The following is a 15,755-nucleotide window of genomic DNA, read 5'->3' as shown; positions in this document are numbered from 1 at the left end:
ACTTTAAGAACATAGTAAGTGCAAGATATAGGTAGAGTCAATATAGTAATCTATAATGCATTCTATCTTAATACTTTAGTACTTGTACTTGTTGACACCGTCAAGTTCTGTACCTTGTGAAAAATACAGCGTTCTCACATATCTATGCATATAAAACACTTAGGTCCCTTCTATTAGACATTTAATGTACAGATAACTTCTACAATTTATTGTATATAATGTATTAGCTTTTATCCTGTTATTTGATTGATTACTTTGAAAACATGTTTTTTGCTGTCAATAAAGAAGGGATAAAAGTGGTATCTGGCCTTGGATACATAAAGTAAGTATCTAATTATTTTTTGCTGTGGACCAGAAGAACATGCCATCATTCTGTGCTTAAAGGCTATTAGCAAATTTGTTTGCTAGTTCCCAGAGAATGGCAGGCTTTCTTTGTTCATTTTAAGCATCTTGGAATGAAGCCAACATCAAGAGTGGGTCAGAGGGGTAATTTAAGGCTATGTAACATCATGTACAAAATCTCACACTGTTGTATAGAAACTCATTTTCTGCATAAGAGACACTGCTTTCTTTTATATACCAGCAGATTATACAGAAAATGGATGAACTACAATACAATTGTAGTATCTACAATACAATAGTGGTATAACTTGCTTTTACCTGAATTGAAAAGAATAATGTACATTGCAATCAGTGCGATAAATAGGCACCAACAGGCTTTTAAAACACATTCAGGGGTACCACTACTCAAAAGTATACTAAACCATAGAGCAGCACCACATTCAATACAATGTTTGAAGTGACTACTATTTGAGATGTGTTTGAAAAGTGTTTCATTGGGCATAACTATAGAGGATGCAAAGATTGCCATTGCCATGGGGTGCTGTGGGAGCCCAGTTGTTTCCTCTTTTCAATATAAGAAGATTTGTACTATAATGTAAGAAATACATGATGTTTGGGAGGCAGTGTAACAGATTTTGCATTGGGGCCCAAGAGCACAAGCTACCCCTGAGTTATTCTTTACATTTTGGTAAATCAACCTAATACAACTGTAAATACAGATGACTAGAGATAAGCGAGCTGAGCCCGTAGAACCAGGTTCATCGAACAATTGAACATAGCATTTCCATCTTAACAAAAATCCACATTTCTAGCGAGAGTGAACATGTAATAGGCATTTTATGCCAAGTTATCTGTATTTTTTTGGTTTAATTAAGAACATAGGCCCAGATTTATCAAACTGTGAGAGAAAAAATTGAGTGATTTTCCCACAGCAATCGATCACAGCTCAGCTTTCACTTTACCAGAGCTCATTAACTGAGCTGTGATTGGTCGCTGTGGAAAAGTCACTCTACAGGGTGGGCCATTTATATGTATACATCTTAATAAAATGGGAATGGTTGGTGATATTAACTTCCTGTTTGTGGCACATTAGTATATGTGAGGGGGAAAACTTTTCAACATGAGTGGTGAATATGGAGGCCATTTTGAGGTCGGCCATTTTTAATCCAATTTATGTTTTTTTCAAGAGGAAAAGGGTCATGTGACACATCAAACTTATTTGGAATTTCACAAGAAAAACAATGATGTGCTTGGTTTTAATGTAACTTTATTCTTTCATGAGTTATTTACAAGTTTCTGTCCATTTTAAAATGTGTTCAATGTGCTGCCCATTGTGTTGGATTGTCAATGCAACCCTCTTCTACCACTCTTCACACACTGATAACAACACCGCGGGAGAAATGCTAGCACAGGCTTCCAGTATCCGTAGTTTCAGGTGCTGCACATCTCGTATCTTCACAGCATAGACAATTGCCTTCAGATGACCACAAAGATAAAAGTCTAAGGGGTCAGATCAGGAGACCTTGGGGGCCATTCAACTGGCCCACGATGACAATCCACTTTCCAGGAAGCTGTTCATCTAGGAATGCTCGAAAATGACACCCATAATGTGGTGGTGCATCATCTTGCTTGAAAAACTCAGGGAACGTGCCAGCTTCAGTGCATAAAGAGGGAAACATATCATCATGTAGCAATTTCCCATATCCAGTGGCCTTGAGGTTTCCATTGATGAAGAATGGCCCCACTATCTTTGTACCCCATATACCACACCATACCATCAATTTTTGTGTTCCAACAGTCTTGGAGGGATCTATCCAATGTGGGTTAGTGTCAGACCAATAGTGGTGGTTTTGTTTGTTAACTTCACCATTCACAGATATTCAGCAGCCATTTTGCTGCTCGTCATACCATTCATTACACTGCATACAGATAGGACGGAGATCGCTGTGTGTGTGTTACACAGAAAAGCTCATTCCAGCAGCGTTTCACATCCTAGTCACATCAGCGTTCTGGTGGACAGAGAGCATTGTTTTTGTCACTGAAAATGATTTTTACTTCAGCTGCAGGCATTAACCTCCCAGTCACTTTCTTCGGCAAAGTATTACAGAGAGGTGCAGATGGCTGTGTGTTGCCTCCTACATTTCAACAAGCTGCATCAACTTCATAAACCTTAACAGAGGAGGCAGGGATAATTTTTCAGCGCAATTCAGTGTCTTTGTTCCCCAAAAAATCATTTGCTGGCTATACTAGTCTGTAGACGGTATAACACCTAGCAGCCCATTCCGAATAGTCTGTGACAGAGTGCAATTTTGTGTTTAGTACACAGCTTTTTTTGGCTGCAGCCCTGTTGTGTACTGCTGGTGTTTTACAAAAATACTTTTTTTTAAGGGTACAGTAGCACATTTTTCTGCCCTCAAAAGTGCATACCGCATATGTACATCTAAGTAGTGTACTATTTTGTACCTGTTAATTTGTCAAGCACCTACATACTATGAAAGGACAGACAAAAGTAATCACCAGCTGGTGTTTTACAAAAATACAGAGTTTTTAGGTGTACTGTAGCACATTTTTCTGCCTTCATAAGTGCATACCGCATACGTACATCTAAGTAGTGTACTATGTTGTACTTGCTAATCTGTCAAGGGCCTAGATACTGTGAAAGGACAGAGAAAAGTAATCACCAAAGTCCAAAATAGCGTATTTTTTATCAAAAAGTCCGATCAATACATAAATGGTACCGTTAAAACCTTCAGATCACGGCGCAAAAAATGAGCCCACATCATACGCGGAAAAATAAAACAGTTATAGGTGTCAGAATATGACAATTTTAAATGTATACATTTTCCTGCATGTAGTTATGATTTTTTCCAGAAGTATGACAAAATCAAACCTTTATAAGTAGGGTATCATTTTAATCACATGGACCTACAGAATAAAGAGAAGGTGTAATTTTTTACCAAAAAATGTACTGCGCAGAAACGGAAGCCCCCAAAAGTTACAAAATGCAATTTTTTCTTCAATTTTGTCACACAATGATTTTCTTTTCCGTTCCGCAGTAGATTTTTGGGTAAAATTACAAAGTAAAATTGGTGGCGCAAAAAATAAGCCATCATATGGATTTTTAGGTGCAAAATTGAAAGGGTTATGATTTTTAAAAGGTAAAGAGGAAAAAACTAAAGTGCAAAAGCGGGAAAACCCTCCTCCAAGGTCTTAATCTGTCAAGGGCCTAGATACTGTGAAAGGCCAGCCAAAAGTGCACACCTGCTGCTGTTCTAGACAAATACTGTTTTAAGCGTTGCAAAGTATGTTTTACTCCCCTCATATATGCACTAAGTATGTCAGGCAAAAAAGTGCCAGGACGTGCACAGAGGAGTGGCAGAGGCCTAAATCCTTCAAGCAGAGGTCGCAGCAGACTAGGGGCAAGTGGCAGCAGGAGTCGCAGCGAGAGGCCTGAGCTCCTGTTATCAGCTAGCGGTTGTTTCTCGACCAGCAACCCATGTGTCGTCCTCGATTGGTTAACACGGTCATCGACTTCATCACAAGTGACATCTGACACCCCCAGTCAACAGTCGGTGGGTTCCTCAAACACAACCCTCAGTTGGCATGGCCCGGGAGCAGTCCCTGTCCTCCCATTGCCTCTGTTCTATGCTGCCATTGCCTCTGTTCTATGCTGTTCCCTTCCCTACAGAAATATCTTATGCTGTGGGTTCAGCTCCACTATTCACTGAGGACGATCTAATAGCAGACAGTCAGCAGTTACTGCCCAGCCAAGAAGTGGAGGAGACATCCGCTGCTTCCTCCGCTAGGCGGGCAAGTAGTGATGAGGAGAGTGACGTGGGGGGCGGTGTTGCCAGGGTTCAGGGTCCTGAAGCAGACACTGTTGAGGAACCTGAGGAGGACATCAGTGACGTGCAGACACTTGTTGATGATGATGATGATGAAGCCGATCGCAATTGGGAGCCGGGTGCAGAAGGGGCTTCATCATAATCAGGTGGAGAGGGTTGCAGGTTTCCCGTGAGGCAGCTGCTTAGCCAGCAAGGCGGTAGCATAGTTGGCAGTCAGCATGGTAGCAGAAGTGCAGATTCTGGAGCCAAACGTGCCCAGGGGAGACCACCTGCTTCGCGGCAGCCTACATTCCCGGAAGGTAGTGGAACAGGGGTTCCTGGAGACGGCGGCAGTAGCAGTGAATCAGAGGGAAAATCAGCTACTCGGCGGTGTGGCAGTTTTTCATCAAGCATCCGGAGGAAGTTCACATAGCCACAGAAGGTGAAGCATGGCCAGGGTCCCAATGTTGGCACCACGGCCCTGCATCAACATATGCTTCACCAGCATAAAGCGGCCTGGGAGAACCGTGGCTCCGATGTAGTAGTCCAGCCTGCTGCATCCCTCAGTGGCACGCCACTCCCTCTTTCAGCCAGCCAAGGCTCCACCACCTCAGCCGAAGGGAGCTGTGTGTCATACCCTCCTTCTGTCGCTCCAGATGCTCCTGCTCCTTCTATTTTTAGTCAGCCATTCCACCAAAAATCCATCGGCGAAGCAGTGTCCAAGAGACAACAGTACACTCATCCAAAGGCGCAGAAGCTGAATGTGCTCCTGTCTAAGTGGTGTCTAATGTGCTGGTGCTGCCGTCCCTCCCTTTTCAAGTGGTTTCAGAGAACTGATGGCTTGTGCTGAGCCGAGGTGGAGAGTCCCAAGCCGTCATTTCTTTGCGAAGAAGGCAGCACCAACCCAGCACAATTTTGTGGAAGAGAAGGTGATCCAGTCCCTGAGCCTGTCGGTGTGTACCAAAGTGTATGGCAACGCCGACGTCTGGAGCTGCAACTAGAGTCAGGGACAATACATGTCCTTTACGGCCCACTGGGGGAATGGGGTTCCTGCACAGCCACAACCCTACCTTGGATAGGGTAAGCCGCTTCCTCCTCCACGCTCTCAGCCCGTTGGTCCTGTGACAGTGTGTGACTCCGCCTCCTCATCCTCCACCATGTCCTCAGCCTCCACTGCACAGACAAGTCTCAGTTGCCCTTCAGCATACCATGTGTGCAGGTCACGGCGGTGTCATGCTGTTCTTTACATGGTTTGCCTTGGTGAAAAAAGTCACACAGGGGAGAAACTACTAAAAGTCATTCGTAAAGAAATCAGAGCATGGCTTACTCAATGAAAACTGGAAATGGGAACCATGGTGACTGAAAATGGGAAGAACGACTTACATGCGCTGCGACTGGGAAGGCTGAGCCATGCGCCCTGCATGGAACACGTGTTCAATCTGGTTGTTAAGCAGTTCCTGAATTGTTCCCCCCATTTGCAAGACATCCTAACAATGGGAATGAAACTTTGCATGCACTTCAGCCAATCGTACACTGCAAAGCACACCCTCCTTGAGCTGCAGCGTCAGAATGGGATCCAACAACATAGTCTGATTTGTGACGTTGCCACATGTTGGAATTCACCCTCCATATGTTGCACCGACTGTACGAACAGAGAAAAGCCATCACCAATTTCTTGATGATCCAAGCGGATAGGGGGACTCCCCTGTGTAACTTGTGGCAGCTCATATATGACACCTGCCGTTTGCTCAGGCACTTTGAGGAAGCAACATTATTAGTACGTCGCCAGGATTACGGGATGAACGACGTCATTTCACTGCTTCATTTCTTACAACACGTGTTGGATACGATGGCTGGTCAGGGAACTAGAGACGTGGCGCCTACATCTCATGGCCACATGAGCCCTTTGGGGGCTGAACTGGAGGAGGAGGGGCACAGTGGAGCACAGTTTAGGTTTCGCCAAATGGGCGTTCTTTTCTAGTAATCCGTCAGGAGAGGAGGAGCAGCCAGAGGAGCTAGAGGGTTATGAGGAAGGTGAGACAGAGGACCCAGACACACCATGGCAGTATGCAATATGCAGTGGAGATGGAGGCAGGGAGTCCCTCTGAGTCACTTGCACAAATGGCACGATGCATGCTCACCTGCTTGCTTAGTGACAGCCGAATTGTCACCACTCAGCAGAGGGATGACTTATTACTACTGCCACAAAATAGGGGCCTTTTTCACACCCACTGAGAGGGAGGACAAAATGTCCTACTACAGAGGCATCTTATGTAGTCAGTTGACCGATGCCTATCAGCGCCATCGTCCATCCTCTCGCAGGTCTTAATCGGGGGGCCACCTGCGCTCACCTTCCTCTGCCATGGATGCTGGGAGGGGTGGGATGGCAGGAGCAGTACCAGCTCCATCATCAGCAGAGTCTACAGTCACTGATGAGTAGCTTTCTTCACCCACATAGTGAAGAAAACTCCTCAGCAGCAGGTACACCTGGAGCAGGACCTGAACCAGCAGGGGGTGGCATACCTTGACATGACCATGCCAACACACCTTGAAGATCCGCTTGACTTCTGGGCAGCCAAACTTGATTTGTGACCGCAACTAGCAGGGAAAAACTCCCTGGAAAAGCTGTCCTGCCCGGTCAGCAGTGTGCCATCAGAGCGGGTGTTTAGTGCGGCTGGGGCCATAGTCACCCAAGGAGAACTCGTCTGTGCACCAAAAATGTGGGGAGACTGACCTTTGTGAAGATAAATCAGGCATGGATCAGCCAAGATTTCCAACCACCAATGCCTGATGCATGAGAGTAGATTGACCATGGTGCCACACCAACACTTCACAAATATGGACAGTGCCAAACAGATTTAAGGTGCTGCTCCCCAGTTACAAATATTCCTCTGCATCAGACCGTTATTCACCCAACTTCATCACCAGGTACTGTTATTGCCACCCACCGCACCACTCTGTCACCGGGTCACTTTCAGGACTCCTGAGGCTGCTGCCACCTCCAGGCTGTCTCATTCAGCCACTATATGGTCTCTTCTCATGCTTCAGCCAACTCCAGGCTGTGTCATTCAGCAACTACATGGTTTAGTGATGCTGCTGGGCCTAGGACATTACCTATATATGTTTATGGTAGCACTAGGTAATATACATCTTCAATGGAAATTTCAAAATTCATCATTTATTCTTAGAGTTTGTGAGGCCCTATTGTGAGGCCCTATCCTCATCGTCCACCAACTCCAGGCTGTGCCATTCAGACACTATATGGTCTCCCCATGCTGCCACAAACTCCAGGCAGTCATTCAGCCACTATATGGTCTCCTCATACTGATGCCACCTCCAGGCTGTCTCATTCAGCCACTATATGGTCTCTTCTCATGCTTCAGCCAACTCCAAACTGTGCCATTCAGCCACTATATGGTCTCCTTCTACTGATGCCACCTCCAGGCTCTGTCATTGTGCTGCCATGTGATATGTGACTCCTTGCTAGATTTTGTCCTTTGTTCCCACACGCCGGGGTCCGGGACACTAAAACTTGGGAGTTAAAAGTTCAATTTCAAAACCCTCAATTTCAATTTAACCCCTTAGCGATGCAGGACGTAAATGTACGTCCTGGTGAGGTGGTTCTTAACGCACCAGGACGTACATTTATGCCCTATACATAACCGCGAGCATCAGAGCGATGCCCGGATCATGCGTGGCAGGTCCCGGCTGCTGATAGCAGCCAGGGACTCACCAGTAATGGCCGACATCCACGATTGTGTGGATGTCCACATTTAACCCCTCAGATGCCGTGATCAATACAGATCACGGCATCTGCAGCATTGCGGACACTAAAATGGATGATCGGATCGCCCGCAGCGCTGCCGTGGAGATCCGATCATACAGAACGGCAAACGGAGGTCCCCTCAGCTGCCTCCGCTGCCTTTCACAGGTCTTCTGCTCTGGTCTGCGAACGAGCAGACCAGAGCAAAAGATAGCCTATAACATTGATCAGTGCTATGCCCTATGCATATCACTGAACAGTATTAGCAATCAAGTGATTGTAATAAATAGTCCCCTATGGGGACTATTAAAGTGTGAAAATACCGTATATACTTGAGTATTAACCGTTCCGAATATAAGCCGAGGCCCCTAATTTCACCACAAAAACCTAGGAAAAGTCAGTGACTCAACTATAAGCCTAGGGTGGGAAATACATCATCCCCCACATGTCATCATCCCCCCCTGTCACCATCCAGACCCGCGTCATTAACACCCCCATCATCATCACCCCCGTCATCATCACCTCTCATCATCAGCACCATGTCATTATGACCCCGTCATCATCCCCCTCATCATCATCCCCCTCGTCATCATCCCCCTCGTCATCATCCCCCTCGTCATCATCCCCCTCGTCATCATCCCCCCCTTTATCATCCTCCCCCTTATCATTACAATCTGTCAATCCCTTTGTCATCATCCAGACCCCCCTTTTGTTTTCTAATCACCTCCCCAGTTGTGGAAGGGTGAGCTGGTCCGGGCCATCCATCTTCGGCCATTTATGCTGCAGGGACCGTCCGATGGGGAGGGTTAGTCGTTCGGGGCAATCTATCTTCACTGGGAGGCCCTCTTCTCCGCTCCGGGCCGGCCACGGACGAGTGACGTTGCGTTGACAACGACGTGCAGGGACGTCCGTTAGCAGCAGACCTCCGTGACGTCCCTGCACATAGCCCGGAGCGGAGAAGAGGGCCTCCAAGTGAAGATGGACAGCTTGGAACGACTAACCCTCCCCACCGAACGGTCCCTGCAGCATAGATGGCCAAAGATGGATCGCCTGGCCCATCCTCTCACAGATAAGCCAGAAGCGTTTTTTGTTCACTCGAGTATAAGCCGAGGGGGGCATTTTCAGCGTGAAAAAATCATGCTGAAAAACTCGGCTTATGCTCGAGTATATACGGTAAATGTAAAAAAAAGTTTTAAAAAATAAAAAGATATGGAAAAAACCCCTCCCCCAATAAAAACGTAAATTGTCCCATTTTCCCTATTTCACCCCCAAAAAGTGTAAGAAAATAACATTTTATATACATATTTGGTATCATCGCATGTGTTATTATCCAAACTATTAAAATATAATGTTAATGATACCGTACGGTGAACGGCGTGAAAGTAAAAAAAAAGGCCAAAATTGCTGCTTTTTTTTAATAACATTTTATTCCAAAAAAATGTATATAAAATGTATAAAAAGTTTTATATAAGCAAATATGATATCAATAAAAAGTACACATCACGGCGCAAAAAGTGAGCCCTCATATCGCCGCTTCTAGAGAAAAATGAAAAATTTATCGGTCTTCAAAATAGGGGGATTTTAAATGTACTAATTTGGTTAAAAAGTTTGCGATTTTTTTTAAGCACAACAGTGATAGAAAAGTATGTTATCATGGGAATCATTTTAATTGTATTGACCCAAAGAATAAAGAACACATGTCATTTTTACCGTAAATTGTATGGCGTGAAAACAAAACCTTCCAAAATTTGTTAAATTGCAGTTTTCTTTTTAATTTCCCTACACAAATACTATTCTTTTGGTTGCGACATACATTTTATGGTAAAGTGAGTGATGGCATTACAATGGACAACTGGTCGGACAAACAACAAGCCCTCATACTAGTCTGTGGACGAAAATATAAAAGAGTTATTATTTTTTGAAAGCAAGGAGGAAAAAACGAAAACTTAAAAATAAAAACGTAAAAATAAAAATGTACCAAATGGGCTGAGTCCTTAAGGGGTCAAAAATCTTAAATTTAAAAATCATAAATTTCAATGGTCTCCTCATGCTTCTGCCAACTCCAGGCTCTGTCATTCAGCCAATATATGGCTTACTGTTGCTGCTGGGCCGGGGTCTGGGAATGAAAATGTTGTTATGGTAGCACTAGCTACCCAAAATCTCAGTTTAAATTTCAGAATTCATATTTTAATCTTAGGGATTGTAAAGCCATACTGTCTACACATGCTGCTGACAACTCCAGGCTGTGCCATTCAGACACTACATGGTCTCCTCATGCTTCAGCCAACTCCAGGCTGTGTCATTCAGCCAATATATGGTTTACTGATACTTCTGGGCCTGGGCCCAAACATTTTTATGGTAGCACTAGCTACCCTTAATCTTCAATTTAAATTTCCAAATGTGTCTTTTTTTCTTAGGGATTGTGAAGCCCTGGTGTCTACTCATTCTGCTGCCAACTCCAGGCTGTGCCATTCAGACATTACATGGTCTCCTCAAGCTTCAGCCAACTTCAGACTGTCATTCAGGCAATACATGGTTTACTGATGCTGCTGGGCCTGGGTCTGGGAATAAAAATGTTATTATGGTAGCACTAGCTACCCAAAATCTTAGGTTTAAATTTCAGAATTCATTTTTTAATCTTAGGGATTGTGAAGCCCTAGTGTCTACTCATGCTGCTGCCAACTCCAGGCTGTGCCATTCAGACACTGTATGGTCTCCTCATGCTTCAGCCAACTACAGGCTGTGTCATTCAGGCAATATATGGTTTACTGATGCTGCTGGGCCTGGGTCTGGGAATAAAAATGTTGTTATGGTAGCACTAGTGTCACGATGCCGGCTGGCAGGTAGTGGATCCTCTGTGCCAGAGAGGGATTGGCGTGGACCGTGCTAGTGGATCGGTTCTAAGTCACTACTGGTTTTCACCAGAGCCCGCCGCAAAGCGGGATGGTCTTGCTGCGGCGGTAGTGACCAGGTCGTATCCACTAGCAACGGCTCAACCTCTCTGACTGCTGAAGATAGGCGCGGTACAAGGGAGTAGACAGAAGCAAGGTCGGACGTAGCAGAAGGTCGGGGCAGGCAGCAAGGATCGTAGTCGGGGGCAACGGCAGGAGGTCTGGAACACAGGCTAGGAACACACAAGGAAACGCTTTCACTGGCACAATGGCAACAAGATCCGGCGAGGGAGTGAAGGGGAAGTGAGGTATAAATAGGGAGTGCACAGGTGAACACACTAATTGGAACCACTGCGCCAATCAGCGGCGCAGTGGCCCTTTAAATCGCAGAGACCCGGCGCGCGCGCGCCCTAGGGAGCGGGGCCGCGCGCGCCGGGACAGGACAGACGGAGAGCGAGTCAGGTACGGGAGCCGGGATGCGCATCGCGAGCGGGCGCTACCCGCATCGCGAATCGCATCCCGGCTGGAGACGGTATCGCAGCGCACCGGGTCAGTGGAGCTGCCCGGAGCGCTGCGGTAGCGAGAGAGAAGCGAGCGCTCCGGGGAGGAGCGGGGACCCGGAGCGCTCGGCGTAACAGTACCCCCCCCCTTGGGTCTCCCCCTCTTCTTAGAGCCTGAGAACCTGAGGAGCAGACTTTTGTCTAGGATGTTGTCACGATGCCGGCTGGCAGGTAGTGGATCCTCTGTGCCAGAGAGGGATTGGCGTGGACCGTGCTAGTGGATCGGTTCTAAGTCACTACTGGTTTTCACCAGAGCCCGCCGCAAAGCGGGATGGTCTTGCTGCGGCGGTAGTGACCAGGTCGTATCCACTAGCAACGGCTCAACCTCTCTGGCTGCTGAAGATAGGCGCGGTACAAGGGATTAGACAGAAGCAAGGTCGGACGTAGCAGAAGGTCGGGGCAGGCAGCAAGGTTCCTAGTCAGGGTGGATAGCAGAAGTTCTGGTACACAGGCTTTGGACACACAAACGCTTTCACTAGGCACAAGGGCAACAAGATCCGGCAAGGAAGTGCATGGGAGGAGGTCAGATAAAGGCAGGGAGCAGATGGAAGCCAATTAAGCTAATTGGGCCAGGCACCAATCATTGGTGCACTGGCCCTTTAAGTCTCAGGGAGCTGGCGCGCGCGCGCCCTAGAGAGCGGAGCCGCGCGCGCCAGCACATGACAGCAGGGGACGGGAACGGGTAAGTGACCTGGGATGCGATTCGCGAGCGGGCGCGTCCCGCTGTGCGAATCGCATCCCTGACGGCCATGACAGTGCAGCGCTCCCGGTCAGCGGGACCGACCGGGGCGCTGCGGAGAGAGAGACGCCGTACGCGCTCCGGGGAGGAGCGGGGACCCGGAGCGCTAGGCGTAACAGTACCCCCCCCCCCTTAGGTCTCCCCTTCTCTTTGTCCGGTAACTGCCTCCCCTGGGATGAGGACACCGGGAAAGGATGGAGGGATTCCTCAACGGCAGGCAGTACAGCAGGAGTGGGAATGGGGAGGGAGGGCAGAGGGCAAGGCCTGGCACGGGGCAGTGTGACACCAGGACGAGGGCCATGAGGAGGCACCGAGGCTTGCCTGACTGGACTGGGAGGGGGGGAGAGGCATTTCTTAAGGCGGGCAGAGTCCATAACGACCTTAGGGAGACCGGATACAGGGGGAACCACAGGGTCACGGCAGGGAGTACTGGGAACCGGTTTAAGGCAGTCCTTGAAGCAAGAGGTACCCCAGCTCTTGATCTCCCCTGTGGACCAATCCAGGGTTGGGGAATGGTGTTGAAGCCAGGGTAGTCCAAGGAGAATTTCGGAAGTGCAATTGGAGAGGACCAAAAACTCAATTTTCTCATGATGAGGTCCGATGCACATTAGGAGGGGCTTCGTGCGGAAACGCACGGTGCAATCCAACCTGGCTCCGTTGACCGCGGAAATGTGGAGTGGCTTGACAAGACGGGTCACCGGGATGCGGAATTTATTCACCAAGGACTCCCGAATAAAATTCCCAGAGGCACCAGAGTCCAGGCAGGCCACGGCTGAGAGGGAAGAGCTGGCTGAAGGCGAAATCCGTACAGGCACCGTGAGACGTGGAGAAGCCGACTTAGCATCAAGAGACGCCACACCCACGAGAGCTGGGTGCGAGCGTGCGTTTCCCAGACGTGGAGGACGGATGGGGCAATCCACCAAAAAATGTTCGGTACTGGCACAGTACAGACAAAGATTCTCTACCTTACGGCGATTCCTCTCTTCCAGGGTCAGGCGAGACCGGTCCACTTGCATGGCCTCCTCGGCGGGAGGCCTAGGCGCAGATTGCAATGGAGACTGTGGGAGAGGTGTCCAGAGATCTAAGTCTTTTTCCTGGCGGAGCTCTTGATGCCTCTCAGAAAAACGCATGTCAATGCGAGTGGCTAGATGAATGAGTTCATGCAGGTCAGCAGGAGTATCTCGTGCGGCCAGAACATCTTTAATGTTGCTGGATAGGCCTTTTTTAAAGGTCGCGCAGAGGGCCTCATTATTCCAGGAAAGTTCAGAAGCAAGAGTACGGAATTGTATGGCGTACTCGCCAACGGAAGAATTACCCTGGACCAGGTTCAGCAGGGCAGTCTCAGCAGAAGAGGCTCGGGCAGGTTCCTCAAAGACACTTCGAATTTCCGAGAAGAAGGAGTGTACAGAGGCAGTGACGGGGTCATCGCGGTCCCAGAGCGGTGTGGCCCATGACAGGGCTTTTCCAGACAGAAGGCTGACTACGAAAGCCACCTTAGACCTTTCAGTAGGAAACTGATCCGACATCATCTCCAAGTGCAGGGAACATTGCGAAAGAAAGCCACGGCAAAACTTAGAGTCCCCATTAAATTTGTCCGGCAAGGACAGGCGGAGGCTAGGAGTGGCCACTCGCTGCGGAAGAGGTGTAGGAGCTGGCGGAGGAGATGGTTGCTGCTGCTGTAGCTGAGACTGAATCTGCTGTTGCTGCGACTGGAGTTGCTGAGTCATGGTGGTCAAGTACGACAGCTGGTGGTCTTGTTGGGCAATCTGTTGGACTAGCTGGGTGATCTGTCGGGCTTGCTGGGCGACCACGGTGGTGAGGTCGGCGACAACTGGCAGAGGAACTTCAGCGGGATCCATGGCCGGATCTACTGTCACGATGCCGGCTGGCAGGTAGTGGATCCTCTGTGCCAGAGAGGGATTGGCGTGGACCGTGCTAGTGGATCGGTTCTAAGTCACTACTGGTTTTCACCAGAGCCCGCCGCAAAGCGGGATGGTCTTGCTGCGGCGGTAGTGACCAGGTCGTATCCACTAGCAACGGCTCAACCTCTCTGGCTGCTGAAGATAGGCGCGGTACAAGGGATTAGACAGAAGCAAGGTCGGACGTAGCAGAAGGTCGGGGCAGGCAGCAAGGTTCGTAGTCAGGGTGGATAGCAGAAGTTCTGGTACACAGGCTTTGGACACACAAACGCTTTCACTAGGCACAAGGGCAACAAGATCCGGCAAGGAAGTGCATGGGAGGAGGTCAGATAAAGGCAGGGAGCAGATGGAAGCCAATTAAGCTAATTGGGCCAGGCACCAATCATTGGTGCACTGGCCCTTTAAGTCTCAGGGAGCTGGCGCGCGCGCGCCCTAGAGAGCGGAGCCGCGCGCGCCAGCACATGACAGCAGGGGACGGGAACGGGTAAGTGACCTGGGATGCGATTCGCGAGCGGGCGCGTCCCGCTGTGCGAATCGCATCCCCGACGGCCATGACAGTGCAGCGCTCCCGGTCAGCGGGACCGACCGGGGCGCTGCGGAGAGAGAGACGCCGTACGCGCTCCGGGGAGGAGCGGGGACCCGGAGCGCTAGGCGTAACAGTTGTTGTCCTCAGGTTCCCAGGATCTCTCTTCAGGTCCACAGCCCTCCCAATCCACCAAAAAGAACCTTTTTCCTCTGACCGTCTTGGAGGCCAGTATCTCTTTCACTGAGAAGACGTCAGAAGAACCGGAGACAGGAGTGGGAGAAACTAATTTGGGAGAGAAACGGTTGATGATGAGTGGTTTAAGAAGAGAGACATGAAAGGCATTAGGAATACGGAGAGAAGGAGGAAGAAGAAGTTTGTAAGAGACGGGATTAATTTGGCACAAGACTTTGAAAGGACCAAGATAGCGTGGACCCAGTTTGTAACTGGGGACACGAAAGCGGACATATTTAGCGGAGAGCCATACCTTGTCTCCGGGAGCAAAAATGGGGGGAGCTCTTCTTTTCTTATCGGCAAACTTTTTCATGCGAGATGAAGCCTGTAAAAGAGAATCTTGGGTCTCTTTCCATATGGTGGAAAGATCACGAGTCACTTCATCTACAGCGGGCAAACCAGAGGGCAAGGGAGTAGGGAGGGGGGGAAGAGGGTGACGACCGTACACCACGAAAAATGGGGATTTGGAGGAAGATTCAGAGACTCTAAAGTTATACGAGAATTCGGCCCATGGTAGAAGATCTGCCCAATCATCCTGGCGGGAGGAAACAAAATGTCGTAAATAATCACCCAAGACCTGGTTAATTCTTTCTACTTGTCCATTGGATTGAGGATGATATGCAGAAGAAAAGTTTAATTTAATCTTGAGTTGTTTACAGAGAGCCCTCCAGAATTTTGACACGAATTGGACGCCTCTATCCGAGACTATCTGTGTGGGCAACCCGTGAAGACGAAAAATGTGTACAAAAAATTGTTTAGCCAACTGAGGCGCTGAAGGAAGACCAGGAAGAGGGATGAAATGTGCCATCTTGGAGAATCGATCAACGACCACCCAAACAACAGTGTTGCCACGGGATGGGGGTAGGTCTGTAATAAAATCCATACCAATCAGAGACCAAGGCTGTTCAGGGACAGGCAGAGGATGAAGAAAACCAGCGGGCTTCTGGCGAGGAGTCTTAT

The 15,755-nt window shown here is 48.5% G+C and overlaps 1 long non-coding RNA gene across 2 annotated transcripts in view; it reads left to right on the top strand.

Annotated features, from left to right (window-relative positions):
- Positions 1-15,755, top strand: part of LOC130360693 (uncharacterized) — a 109,817-nt gene that overhangs the window by 27,451 nt on the left and 66,611 nt on the right. The window lies entirely within an intron of this gene.

Source organism: Hyla sarda, chromosome 3 (genome assembly GCF_029499605.1).
Source record: "Hyla sarda isolate aHylSar1 chromosome 3, aHylSar1.hap1, whole genome shotgun sequence".
In the NCBI taxonomy this organism is placed as follows: Eukaryota; Metazoa; Chordata; class Amphibia; order Anura; family Hylidae; genus Hyla; species Hyla sarda.
This window is presented reverse-complemented; position numbering and strand designations above follow the sequence as displayed.